The 15340-nt window shown below is 35.7% G+C and overlaps 1 protein-coding gene across 8 annotated transcripts in view; it reads right to left on the bottom strand.

Moving 5' to 3' along the window:
• LOC105225873 (serine-rich adhesin for platelets) overlaps nucleotides 1-15334 on the bottom strand; it is a 96825-nt gene extending 81491 nt beyond the window's left edge. For 6 of the 8 annotated variants that reach the window (XR_007421469.1, XR_007421470.1, XR_007421471.1 and 3 more), the window contains exon 1: nucleotides 15156-15334. The gene's annotated coding sequence lies outside the window, so the exon portion shown is untranslated. The remainder of the gene's footprint in view (nucleotides 1-15155) is intronic. The other 2 variants (XM_049446968.1, XM_049446970.1) reach the window with 2 other exon arrangements.
• Nucleotides 15335-15340: the final 6 nt, after the last annotated feature.

The following is a 15340-nucleotide window of genomic DNA, read 5'->3' as shown; positions in this document are numbered from 1 at the left end:
CGTCGACGCCATTTCCCCCAAATTGACGGCAGCGCTCAGAAATAGTTTTTGTTTTTCATTTTAGGCACACTCACACACACACAAAAATGCGCACAGCCTAAGTCGCGTATTTACACTTATATGCCCTCACTGCATGTAATTGTTGTTGTTGCACTTTGCTTTTATATGACAGTAGCAGCTTTATTTTTTTGGTTTTTATTTTTATTTCAAAATTGAAAATACTTTTCAGCAAATTAAGTAATTAGTCGGCACGACGGAGATGTCACTTTACCTCGGATAGTTTCTAGATTACCTATATTACATATTTTGTAAGGTCGTAATTAAAGCAAAGTGCTGTTAATTATTGGATTCGCTAATGCATTCGCTTAACCTCAACTTTTTTAACATAAGAAATATTTCACATAGACATGGAAAATACCAATTGGGCACAAAACCCTCAAATTATAATCCAAATTTATAGGATCACCTACTAAAAACTTTGGAAAAAACATGTTTCGCGCGCTTCGCTCTACTAAAGTCAACATAATCGACCTATTGACCGTAGTATTCGCAATATCATCATCCATCTTGTGATTCAGTATTCATTATTGGATCATATTCGACCAAATAGACCACGTCCAGCACGCAGTGAAGATAATATATAGCAGCCGTAACAAAGAGTGTACACGAAGACCGTGGAGAATCTATTCGGCGCCGTTCGGAGCAACTCGGACGTACGTATGGAATGACTTGGCGCATTTTACGCCAGGATCTTAAATTAAAAGCGTACAAGAAACAACTTGTGCAATAACTGAACTGATTTTGTTCAGCGAGGAAGCTCCGGCTCAATGGGTTTGTAAACAAGTAAAGTGTAGAAATTGACGCATTTGAGACGAGACAACCTAAAGCGATTCAAAAGCTGCCATTTCATCAAAAAAAAAACAACGGTTGGTGTTGTTTGTGGGCCGGCGTAATCATCGGTCCATATTTCCTCAAAAATGATGCCGGTGGAAACATAACCGTCAATAGCGACCATGATAACCGACTATTTATTGTCTGTAATTAAACCTCGTGATCTCTCCGACATTTGGTTTCAAAAATACAGCGTCACTTCTCACACATCGCATCAATAAATGAATTTATTAAGAGAACACTTCAGTGATATCACACCGTTCGACTTTTTCCTATAGAGATAATAAAGTCTAAAGTCTCCACGGACAATCCCGCATCGATTCAGACCTTGGAACAAAACACCACCCATATCATTCGCCAGTTACCGATCGATATGCTCGAAAGAGTCATCGAAAATTGAACTCAAGTCAACAATTGAAAGAGATAATATCTGAATATAATCTCTTTAGACTTAACTAAATAACGGCGCGTATAAGGCTGGAAACTTTCCTCTAACTAAAACAACCAACCTATTTTTTACTTGGGCTAAAATGAGAAAAATAACAACAAAGTTTAGCTAAAAGTACTTTTGGTTAAAAATAATTAGTAACGAAAAATTAGAGTGCACGTGATAAGCCTGAAATAGAAAAAGCACAATTTGCCGTCGGGAAAATGCGCGAATGGAAACACTCGATGTACATATGTATATGCGTGTGCGTTTTCCTCTTCTTCTTTAACGGCGTAGACACCTGCGTTTTTATGTTTGCATCTTCAGAGTATAATAAATTTGCTACAATTGAGGGATGTGACCAACCTTTTCAATCTGAATCGCTAGACCCTCCCATTACTAATGCTAGGACGATACTTCGAGTATACAAATTTTCTTTTCTCGCACTAATTCGAAATCAGAATAAAGTAATACATTTGGTGATTATGACCATAACAACTGGTACAGTTATAAAACGATAATTTTATGAAAACTTGGGAGTTACTTTAGTCCAAGGCTATAAAATATATCTAATGACAACAATAACAATTAGATGATTGAAATATCTCAATAAAAATGCCACTTGACCATAGATTTCTTGCACACCCATCCAGTCTTATACACCCATCGAATAATTTGTGCCTCAAATGGATATTACAAAACATGTATTCAAACATTCTGTCACTCGTTTCATCACTAGAAATGCACTCCAATCAGACAACCCACAACCGCACGCACATTTACACAACTACATATGTACACACCAGCATACATACATACATACTTGAGTACATTTAGCTGTGTGTGCGAGAAAGTAAATCCAGCAGTTTAGCGCTAAAATAGTACATCGAGTATAAAAATAGGTGAAGGTCGCCGCAGCCATAACCAACAACAGAAGCGCAGCATCCACCCTCAGCACAACAACAACGCCCTCGTCATCGACCAACATCAACATCAAACGACAGAAGTTGCGACAGCAATAAAAAACAACGTCGTAGCCAACAACAATAGCAAATATAGGGCGACCGATTTTATTGCAATCATAAGAATCAGTACGAAATCAACAACAACAACAAGCTGCAAAAGTTATTAACAACAACGGTGAATCGTCGTAATGGAACGAGCAAGCCATAAAATCAAAATAATCAGAAGCTATGAATAAATATATGCACAGTTAGTTGACAAAGCAGCGACTGCTGAGTGCCGCGACGCAGCGCAACGTAGCGCAGCACATCAGGTAAGAAGGCCTTCTCTTGGTCCAGGGACGAACCGTTAGGCAGGCAGGCATAAATGCAAACACAAACACAAGCAAATAACTTGTCCTTATACAAATACTTTGTTGTTATTGTTGTGGTGTGCACACAAACAACAACTGCACACACATACGACAGTTGGCATACCAATTGCCAGATGCAGATTTCGATTCAGACGCAGACGCAGTCGCAGCTGCGCTTGTCACATTCATTAAATCACAAATGCACTCATCTTAACACTCTCCCGCCGACCTCCAGCCGACCGCCGATTGCCGTCGACAGCATAATTCACAAAATCAACTCCCTGCCACCATGCCACCACCATCGCATGCTTGCCACCAAGTCTGACAAAGCCATTCATCTTACTTTAAGTATGCGCCTATACATAGCCAACCTCGCGCGCACTTACTGCAACCACGGATAACTTTTATTGCCGTGCCCAGCCTCCCCAATGGGGCGAGTCGTTCCTTGTGATATGTTTTGGCGAATAGCGATGGTGGCGTTGTTAGTGATGTTGGCTCTCTAAACACGAACGGATGTCATATTTCTCCAAATCGTATTCGTAAATAACACTCCTCGTTTGGCTCTCACATCTAAAATGCTTTCGGCTGCTCACTCGTTCTCTTGTTACACTCGTATACGAGTACCGTTATAAGCATAATAATGAAGTACAAACGTACGCAGGACATACAAAGATGAAAGTACACAACATTCAGTTATACCATATATTTGTATATAGATCTATTATGTACTGTAAGGCTTGAAAAATATTAATTCGGTTTGATAATATTTCAGTCGAGACCTCTCAAAAATGTATTTTATATCATACTAATTGTATGGAGGTTCTAAATATATGCAAAACTCGCGGACGATTCAAATAATTAACTTGATACTTTTTGTTTGCGCAAAAGAACACGCCCAAAATTGAAATCGACCTTCAAATAATAAACAAAACTATTTCAAGGCCATGGTGAAGCGATAAGAGGCCTTCCTTCGATAAAATAAGCTTACAAATGTCATTAAAGGTAATTTAAAAGAAAGATGAAGATATTTTGCGTCATTTATCTAACTAACTCACGTTAATATCCATGGACCATTCGTGAAACTTACGACAAACTCCATGTTGGATCGCAAACTCAAGTTCTAGATGTTGTGTTTCTGAACAATTGCCAAGTACTCTTATTGGAGTTTAATACGAGGAACATACCATATAACTCTATCCCCAGATTTGGTTCGGACTTGTGTTTCTGTAAGTTTTAATCGTAATACAGTACAATAAGTACAATAAAAAGTCGAGTTTTTGAACACGTGTAAAATGTTTCTAAATTTCTATGCAAAAAAAGATAAATGTAAGAATTAAATATTAATGACAGGCAACTGTGGATATTGTTCAATGATTCACAATAAATTACAATTAATCTGATTTCTAAATCTTAAGTCTTAAACAAATTTCATTTCGCAATATTCTTTAAGGTCGATCTAACTGATCGACTTTTTTGTTCAAAGTTGTCTGTAACTCCTAAACCTAAACGGTACATACATATATAGAGTTATATATGTACATGTAAATGACCAGAATGAAGTAGAGTTGCGGATGACTGTATGTCCGTACAAGCGATAACTTGAGTAAAAAAATGAGACATTTTGATGAAACTTTATACACCCGTTTCTTGGCGCTCTGAAGTTGGTATTGCGTATACGCTACGACGTCTAGTGGCGTTCATAGTAAACGTCAAGCACTTCAAAATATTCATTAGTATTTGAGATATGAGTCGTTTTGAGCGGCTCTTAAAGAAAATTCTTCAATTTTTACTATGTCTGAATTTATTGAACAAAGAAGTGCGATAATTTCGCTACATTTTCAACTAATATCATGCCACAACCACCGCATTCGCCTGATTTACTTTCGTGTAACTTCTGGCTATTCAGCAAATTCACACTCCCTCCGAGGGCACCGTTTTGACCCAATTATATTATAGAAAAGCTGAATCGAAGAAGGCTCGAAGTGCTATGATGACTGGAAAATTCGTTGGCATAACTGTATTGCAGCGGGAGAGGATGTTTATTATCATTCGAAAGAACATTCTTTGTATTTATTTTTTAAAGACTATCTATTTTAAATGTTAGCCAGGCTACGTCTCAGATGGTTTTCGTATGACATGCGTGATATTTTATTCCAAAGCCGGAATGGAGGCGGGATTGCCCGCATAGACTTTAGACTTTACATATCCTCCCAGGTAAAAGTCTGACGGTATGATATCACACGATCTTGGTGTCCAATCGATTGGCCCAAAAACTGAAATTAATTATTCTCTCAATAAATTCATTGACACGATGTGTAGGAGATCAGGAGCTTCAATTTCAGACATCAAATAGTCGGTTATAATGGAGCAATAACGGTCGTCATTGACAGTTACGTTCTTACTGGCTTCATTTTTGATGAACCACACCAAACCATTGTTTTTTTTTCTGAACGGTAACTTTTGAATCTCTTCAAATTGTTTTTCGCCCCAAATGCGATAATTTTTCTTGTTTATATATCCATTAAGCCAGAAATGGGCCCCATCTCTTAAATTTGGCTCGAAAATGTTGGATCTTCTTGGAATTTTTCAAGAGCCCATAAAGTGAAGCTGGGGCTTGGGAAAATTGAGCGGTTTCAATTCTTAAACAAGTCGTAGTTTGTACGCTTTCAATTTAAGATCTCGACATAGAATGCGCCAAGTCGTTCCATATGTCAGTCCGAGTGGCTAAGAAAGGCGCCGAACAGCCCCTCCACGGTCTTCGTGTACACACTTAACTCCAGCGTCGATATTTTCTTCACTGCGCCCTGGACGTGCTCTATTCGACCGAATAATATTCAATAATGAATGCTGGGTCTCAAGATGGGTGATGGTGTTGCGAATAATACGCTCAGCAGGCCGATTATTTTTACCATAAGTTGAGCGAAACGCACGCATTACATTTCTTACAAAACGTAGATTTTCGTAATAAAGTTGAACGATTTCTAAACGTTGTTCAAGCGTAAGTCTTTCCAAGATGAAATGCCAAACAATACTAAACCAAAATTACATGAAAGCTTGGCACGACTCAGGCGCGATCTGTTAAAAAGAGGTTATTGAAAAAAGTATCTCCACTTAGATCACCCGCTATAATGACTTCCGATTCTCTGGCTGACTTTTTCCTCATATACCCAATATATCAAATTCAGCTTCATTGTTTAAGTATTTAGTATCTTTATATCTCACTCGAGTTAACTAGTTTGTTTCTAATCCAAACTTCTCGAACACCACGCAACTTTACATAATGAGACTCTATAGTATGAGTATATGGTCTTTAATACTTGTACATATGCTAAGCTAATAAGATACCAGGTATGATTGTAGTCCATTGAAGGTTTTAATGAATAATAAGTGTTGAATTCTTTCGCCGTATTTCAATGAAAAGTTTTTCAACACCTGAAAGCTTTAATCCTTGCAAATTGCACTCGAACTTAGCTCTTCTCTACTTATTGATTCCCATTATCAGCTGCAATAGATGACGCATAAGTAAAGTTATTTTTAACAAAGTTATGTATTGATCTGCAGGAACTTGAATCCCATACCCATACACAAAAGTAACTAGAGACTGTTATGTCATCAGTCCATATTTTGACAGAAGTAATTGCAAGCTTTGCATATATTTCATAAAAGCGAAAGTAAACCAGAAGTAAAATGCTGCTCATTTCCCGTTGTGCACATACATATGTATAATATATGTACATATATTGTCTTACTACTTGAGACATATGAAATGCTTCAGCACAAGAGCATCTATTGACAATATATTGACGTATGCATAGAAAGAGGAACAACACTCAAAAGATGTCTAATAAATTAGACACACTTATTTCCACGCTCATTCCGACCCGCCCACTAAATCGCGCCTCCCTCAGTCGATTGTGATAGAATGTCACATAAAACGAGCGAATAGCTTTATTTGGACCAAAAGGCTAATGGTTGAGGAGGCTCGACCAACTTACGAGCATCTTTAGATACAATAAAGAACTTTATGAATACAACAACAACAGCAAGCATGGCGACAAAAACCCAAAAGCAGCACACCCCTAAAACTAGCCAAGCGACGGCATTCATTAAACGATAAACGTCAAGTGTTAAATGACGAAAAGTGAAAAACGAACGAGCGAGCGAACGACGCGACAAGCGACCGAACTTCGAAAGACACAATGGCAGACAGCAGCAAGCGGCTGGCAAAGGACAAAGGACAGATGACAGTCGACGGCAAGCATAGCCAGCAAAAGACATCCAGCACATTGCAAAAACCAAAACAGCGGGGAGCGCTCAAAGGATACACGCACGCTCACACACACTGACGCACATGCACACGCAATGGCACACGTGCTAAGAAAATATTGAAATATTCATGCATAAATGTAAATATAAACAGCGTGCGTATGTGTGTGTGGGATGCCCCCCACAGAAGGGCAAACAGATAAATCCATGCGGTTGCGGTTGTGTATGTGTGCGTGTGTGTTTGGCGCTTGGACGTGCATATATTTGAGCAAATGCGACACATAAGTAGATGTTTAATATATGCAAAATGGTCTTGAAACATGTTGTGGTTTTAAGGATTTACTAACACACATTCCGCAGCGTACGAGCAATGGAATCGTTGCGGATACATGTACCGTTGTATGTGCGGACAACTACCAATTTACATATTCCATGCTGTTTACATGTGTGTGTATGTATGTGTGCAGCAGAGATATTGTGTGCGTCTACACAAATATAATCAACGCACCGAATTACAATCTTAAATCTTAAATGCTATAACAACGACAACAACAATGGCTGCGATTGTGTCTGCAATTGCTGTTGTTTACTTGGTTAGTTTGTTGGTGTTATTGCTTTGTTTACTCTGAGATTTCACTTTATAAATTGCCAACTTTAACACAACATTTGGCATTTGCAAATGGCTCTTAAAGTATGTGGTACATATGTTAAGACATAAACTCACAAGTATTCATACATAACTATGTATGTATATACCGAAACACGAGATGTGGGAATAAATGAGCGAATAAAGGAGAATATAAATAAAATTAATTAAACGCATTAGCTAATTCTACCAGCCGATAATCAAATATAATACACACTTACATACAGCAAAACAGTGATAACAACCTCCTTGACTAAATATTCATTACGATTCCCCGAACAACGAAGACTCGTCAAATTAGTTCTAATTTGTACTCGTTCTTTTTGTATTAATACCGTTAAATTGCCATTTTCTCAATGCCATGAAACCAAATTTGAACAGTATTGACAATTTTTGACGATACTTTTTACATGCATTGTGAGAAAAAAGCACTCGAAACTTATAATTAAATTCCCCTGAAAGTGCGTTGCGATTTTGACAATGGATTAAAATATCGATGCAAGAATTTGTCTCAACTTTTGTATTTCTAACCAAATTTCTTGTGCGTGTGTGTCATTGCGAATGTTGGAAAAGGCTTACGATGATTCGGTTTTATCAAAGAAAAAAAAACACAAGCCTACGAAGACGGTCGAGTAATCATTGAAGACACGGTTCGTTCTGAACGACCTCCGACCTCTTCAACTGATGAATTTGGCTCGGTGTCATTTTTACTGAAATTGCCGTTCCGTGGAAACCGTTTATAGTCAATCGAAGAGATAAGGCAAAATTCATTGAATTGCACTTACTTATTTACGAGGTGTGTTCAAAAAGTATCGCGAATTTTGTGTTTTTTTTTTAATTATTTATCAATATTTATTCTTCAAAAAATCATTCTTTTATCTTCTTCAGCTCCTCCTTCGATGCCGTCTTTATGTCGTCAAGAGAAGCGTAACGTCGTCCTTTCATGGGCCTCTTCTATTTAGGGAACAAGAAAAAGTTACTGGGGGCTAGATCTGGGGAATACGGTGGCTGCGGCATCATTAGTGTGTTGTTTTTGGCCAAAAAGTCGCGCACAAGCAACGATGTGTGTGAGCAGGGGCGTTATCGTGGTGCAAAAGCCAATTTTTGTTCTTCCACAAATCCGGGCGTTTCTGACGGATTGCTTCGCGCAAATTGCGCATAACTTGCAGGTAATATTCCTTATTGACCGTTCTTCCCTGTGGCAAGAACTGATGATGCACCACGCCCCTGCAATCGAAGAAAACTGTCAGCTACGATTCGCGATACTTTTTGAACACACCTCGTACACTTTTGCCCCAATGTATTTTAGAACAAATCGTTATTATCGCCTTCGAAATTTGCTCCTAAGCTAAATGCTTTTTGGTTTTCTCGGTTTCGATTCATTTTTGGAGTTCCATTCATCATATTCATAAATCGACGTCTCGGCACTAGTAATAACGGAGATGAAGATGAAAAATGTGTACCAATTTAAAATTCGTGTTGCGTGCGTAGTTTAATTAGACTAGTCCGGGTCAAATTTGATGACATGGTATAGCTTTGTCTACAAATAAAATCCTTCAGTGTATAAAAGATCAAAAATGTTTAAAAATTTTGCTGAATCAGAAAGGTTTGAAGATTTATACGAATATTATTTATAAAATTTGAGGGCTTGACGAGCTCTCCGTTAATGATATTAATGTGGCTAGTTTCGAAATATACACGCGCCAGAGCCGGTAACTGTCAACTCTTTGTTTTGCTAACTTCACTTTCTGAATTTATTAATATAATTGTAATGCTTAAGGTGTTTTTGGCTTATTATCCAGCATTCGAAAGATCAAAATTGGATATAAACTCTGCCTAGAGCAGGGCAGCTGGGAATTGTCAAGATTACGCTGTAAGCTTCTAGGGTCTCCACAGTATGATACACTGGAGGAGGTATCGTCAGTGAGGCAGCAGGGTCTGTTAAAATTCGTGTCAAGCGCAGGCATCCTAAACGGTGACTACTCCTCTTGGACAAGTAAACTAACTCTGGTATCGCAAAGGACCAAACTGGCCTACCAGATTGACCTAAATTAACCTAAAGATGATAATAAATCTGCAACGTAGTTTCTAACACCCAGAAGGAAACTTCGAACGTCGAACGAAGTATGTATATATCTAATTAGCATGACGAGCTAAGTCGATTTATCCATGTGCGTCTGTCCATCTGTCCGTCGGCATATTTACACGCGAACAAGTTTTTCAGTTTGCGACATATCACTCTAAAATTTTTTACACAATTTTTTACTCAATTAGATTCGCAAATGTTGGAACCTCCTATATGGAATGACTACTAAATTTAGCTGTTGCACAAATTGAACAGTGAAAATCAAGGGCTTGTATGAAAAAAAACTGAAAAAATCAAAGTTATGGACCTCAAAGTAGATTTCAGATCCACTTGAAATGTTGGTAACCTTCTAGTTTCTAAAACACATGAATATAAAGGTTTGAAACTAGATGTATGTGCATATTTCTGTTAAAAATTTGTTCAGTACCTTTTCACCCTAAACCAGCGAAATTCGCAATAATTTTCGAATGTGTTGTCACATAATAATTTTAGCTTAAACAGCAAATCAGTCAAATTTGACCAAATTGTATACATATGTATGTCTGTATCTGTTTAAGTGTATGTAATTTTGTTGTTAAGTAAATTAAATTATTATTTGAATAACACAAGTGAAAGAGCATCACAAAACTGTCAAATTTAAAATTTAGAATATTCGAATTTGAGTAGCCTACCCAACTGGCAGCTGTCAACATTTTCGCATGCTCCAATTAGCCCAAATATTTATAGTGAAAAGTAAATATCATATGCAAAAGCAAGTAAATATATATAAATATACATAAATTTACTTGAATATATATGTATAAGTATAACTATAAGTAATGGATGTTCATAGGCACGTGTAGGCAATAGTTTTTTTCGCAGTGGAGGTTATATTATTATAGCTAAATATGTATGTCTTTATATAACAATAATGTGCAAAACGTAAGCAAAAGTCGCTCCTTATTTCCATATTTAAAAATGATATCACTAAAAATATAACGGCACATACTATACGTAGCAGAGGACGCTTATGACAGTTGTACGTATTCGACATTATATTTAGTGGACCATAAATCGGTTGGTTTATCATAAATGACTCTAAAATCTTTAATTCTTAAATATTTAGTTCTATTAAGTCAAAATTTATATTATATATAGGCTTATGAAAAGCAGTTCGAAAGGAAAGCAGCGCTAATTCATTCTAATAAGTTTCAATCCGTCCTTTTGCATTTTATTTCCAAACGTCGTATTCTTAAGTTTTGCACACTACTGTACGCAAAGACATTATTAGACTCGCATTTCGGGGACATACATAACTATTGTAAGAGAAATAAGTATTTAGTATCCACTGTAGGCAGCTGATCTCTAAGGACACATAAAGAGAACTTTAAAACATGAAAATGGCAGATAAAATCAAAAATATGTTTATGTATAAAAGTACATAAAAAGTTTAAAAATATGTACATATATGTGGGCCTCCAAGGCGACGTTTGGACTGTTATATATACATACATAGATATTTATCTACATAAATGTAGATACACGCCATCTGAGCACTATTAAAGTACGACTGGATGTGAGACAACTTAATATAATTTATATTATCTATATTACAAGTATTTTCAATAGAATGGACAGGCCTACAGAAAGACTTTTAGATCTGCGGATCTTTCTTGTACTATTTTATCTTTTCTTTATAACAAAAATACAATCTAAATTTTAGCAATAGCGCAATTCTGTAAACAGTCACTATTTGAGACTTTTTGAAGTAAAGTCTCAATTTTGACAATTTACTATTCACAACACAGTCTCTAGTCTTTAGTCACAAAATATTGCCTCAAATTTGTCACCTGATAGTTAGCAGACCACAAAACTAAAAAGAACTCTTGTTTGCCATTTTGAATATACCGACAATTCACTTAGAGAAATCATCATAGATATTAATCGATTGTCTTTTTTTATAATTTTTAAGCAACTCAAGCACTATAAAGTTAAATATCAATCAATTTAACACAAACTATCCTGCAGCAAAGTCATCATATATTTATATTTTTATTGGTAATTATTCTTTTACAATGTGTTATAGTAAATTTAATATTTTTTATCGGCCTATTTATTTACGTTCAAGTTTATATGCATCTCTATATACTGCAATGTAACAGCTGATTAGACCTGTTCGCTTTCAATTGAAAGATTTTGTTACGTGCTGAACTGGAAAATCGTCTCAAGTTACAAAAATTGTCTCTAATTTAGAGGCTTGTGACTGTATCACAATACAGAAATTCGGTAAATTCGTTAAGCTTAAAATCTCCCAGCAATGTATTTGTACATATGTAAGTATAATAAATCCTCGAAAAGTTTAAAGTTTCTTTTTGTTATCGCATAGTAAGTATACACTGTAATAAACATTTTCTCAAAATAGTTTTTTCAGAATGGCGTTTTTCAAAACGGTTTCCACTCTCAAAAGATGCCTTTTGAAGATATCTAATTCCAATTTGGATGAAAATTTTTAATGTCATTCTCTATCATTAGAACCTTTTTGTAAACTATTTTTTTCTACGAAAAACTGTCGAAAAAACGGGCGAAATTCGGTACTTTTTGTTAAAACCGCCGCCATTTTGTCAAATTAAAAAAAAAAAACAAAAAAAAAACTCAATTTCGCGATAGCTACAGATTAATAATCTTTTTAAAATTCTTGGTTTAGATCAAAAATAAACATAAAAAAAATTGTTTCAATGTATTTATTTATAAAAAAAACCGGACCGATAATTTCAATATTAAAAAAAAAAATCGCGAAAATCAGTGTTTATTCGAAGGGTTACACTGAGACGAACCCTAAAGAAACTCACTCTCATCGAACAATAACTACTCTTCAGAACAAATTTTTTCGTTGGTGTCTTCATATAACGCTTGAAAACAAAGGAAGTCTACATTTTTATACACTTTAAGTGTTCAAAGGAACTGACATTTTTCGAAAGGTCTGTGCACTTCTTTCCGACGGCATTATAGAGTCAATATGAAGAGGTGTTTTTGGAAAAGCACTAAGAAAGGTTAAATTACGAATAAAAACACTAACCTTTAAAATACTTGTACAATAACACAAAGGTCTATATATACATATATATATGTAATATGGTTTTAATTCGATAGGTCTATACTTTAGATGCCAATATATTGTATAATCATACAATTTGAACCCTCAACTTTCTTTAATTAAATTGTGATAATTTTTAAAATAAAAATAAAAATTTGTCTTTCAATAATTGAATAAACAACTACTTGTAAAACATGCTGATTTTCCGCCAAAATAATACAAATTTCTTCAATTAAATGTACACAAGTTAACTTCAAACAATGTGGCAACATCAGAATTGGCGCAAGGCTGAGAAAAACTATAAATATACAAACACCTACAACGGTAACTGTGTAAGTTTGTACATACAATACAATTAAGGGATAACGTACAAATAAAAGAAAAGGATAATAAAATAAAAAAAATAAAAACAACACAAATCGCACCAAATGCCAAAAGGAGTGAAAATAAAGGATAACAATTTCGTAACTGCGAAAGACATAACAGCAATAAACTGAAATGGAAAAACAACATTCCACTAGACATGAGCTGGAGAGAAAGTGAGAGCTGAAACTGAAGCTGAAGCCGTAGATGTGCTAACAACAATGGCAGCAGCAAACTAAGCCAAGGTGGATGTGTGTGTCTGTGGTGCCGTGCTAGCGGAGGAGGGCGGGGGGTTATTTCGGGTGTGTTGTTAACTCCCTGCGTATAAAGAGAAAGAGAGAAGCTAAGCACAAGAGAAGAGGAAATTTTATTATATTGAATTGGCAATGGATGGTACAAAGATGTTTTCATATGATAAATCAACGAGCTTTACCGTTATACACACCTACTTTTCAAAGTATTGTGTTTTATTAACCGACCATACAGCTACACATACACAAACGTACATACATACGTATAACACACAAACAACTAACTAGACGAGCAACGATGATAGTCGCCAAGCGAGAAACGGCAAAGGATGCTCGAAAGTTGCCTGCAATTGATGTTGAAATACGCAAGCGACGGCGTGGAGGACGCAACTGTTTGTACTATCGCCTCTCGATAGACATACCATACTATGGAATATGAGCCAACTTTAATGAGTTAAACGTTGGAGTATAATTTAAAGCTTAATGCGATTTTCGTCAATTATACTTTAAACGAAATGGAAATAGCGCAAAGCAAATATATTTGCGTATACATTTTCAACCACTGTACGCCTGGCTAGGTATTGGGATTCAGACATACACAAATACATTTCTATATGTAAGATATGTTGGTGTATTAAAGGGCAGCTTTAATTTTATGTGTATAAGAACTTTTCTGCAACTTAGTATACATTTCGCAAAAACATACCAACATTCGTACACCTTTACTCATGTAAATGCATACCTACATACAAATATGGGTTTATACTTAGAAACGAATGCTAAACTTATCACTTGACTTTGTATAACTCTGTGGCGGAGCCCCCACCACTGCCACTCAAGGTGATACATATACCTACACACACACACACACAACTACGTATTTTGGAGATATACAGACGTTTATACATTTGACTGTGCAATCAAACGTCAATCAAAGAGAGAGGAGACGGAAACTTCGCAGATCCGTCAACTGTCATTTAAGCAGCATAAAAGGATACTTTTTCACACAACAAATAAGTGTGTTCATTTGTTTTATGCGAATTTGCGCTGGGCAAAAAGTGTGCGCTTATCATCACACATACATACAACATACATATACCCAAATTTCTTTGCAACAACAATGTTGTTGTTGTTTTTTTACATGTGTACAATTATACACACACATATATATACATAATTGCGGGCTTACAAAGTTACATCTCGTTTTTTGCATAAATGCATACATATATACATACGATATATGTCAATTTGTATATATATTACATAGCATATAATTATGATAGATACTAAAATTTTCACTTCACACAACTAGCAGCAACAACAACCATTTTTCCACATCAATGGCAAAGCTTTAAGAGCAATTTTTCACTTTTCACTTAAACGCAACGGTACTTGAAGGTGGAAAGCACTTGATTTCCAATTTCTTAATGAAAAATTCATGCTTTTCCCCCCTTACGTCCGTGCTTGTATAGATATATTGATGCTTGAGTTGCGCTGAACCGAAAAAATACACGAAAACGTTTTTATTTTCATGAGTGCTTGCATTTTTTCGTTATATTATGATGATATTCTCACATTTCTACAAATTCATTTTTCATTTTCATTTATATTTATATATTTTTATTAATAAATCTTTGCTTTTCTGCTGCTGTAGCTAAATATTCTCATTTGCGTCGATTCGATAAAATACAATTTTTCAGAACTCTGCGACCGATACAATTTTCGTCGCGATATTCCGTGTCCGTTGTTGTTCTTTAATTTTTCAGTTAGTATGTTTCATTTAGCGCTAAACACTTTTTTAATTGCCCTTTAATTATTTAAACAACACAATTCATACTCTGCGTTTAGCGTTAATATTTTTGTAATATTTTCTTTACATTTTTTTATCCTTTTCCTTTTACTTTTCTAGAATGTTGTGTAGAAAAAAAGTAAAATAAAAAATAAACGCGTTGTGCGAAAATTCCGTTGGTATTTTGCCGTTTTTTGCATGCGAACCAACTATTTTACGGAGCACTACTATTT

This window comes from Bactrocera dorsalis, chromosome 2 (genome assembly GCF_023373825.1).
Source record: "Bactrocera dorsalis isolate Fly_Bdor chromosome 2, ASM2337382v1, whole genome shotgun sequence".
NCBI classification, from domain to species: domain Eukaryota; kingdom Metazoa; phylum Arthropoda; class Insecta; order Diptera; family Tephritidae; genus Bactrocera; species Bactrocera dorsalis.
The sequence above is the reverse complement of the archived record's forward strand: the minus strand, read 5'-3'. Positions and strand labels throughout refer to the sequence as shown.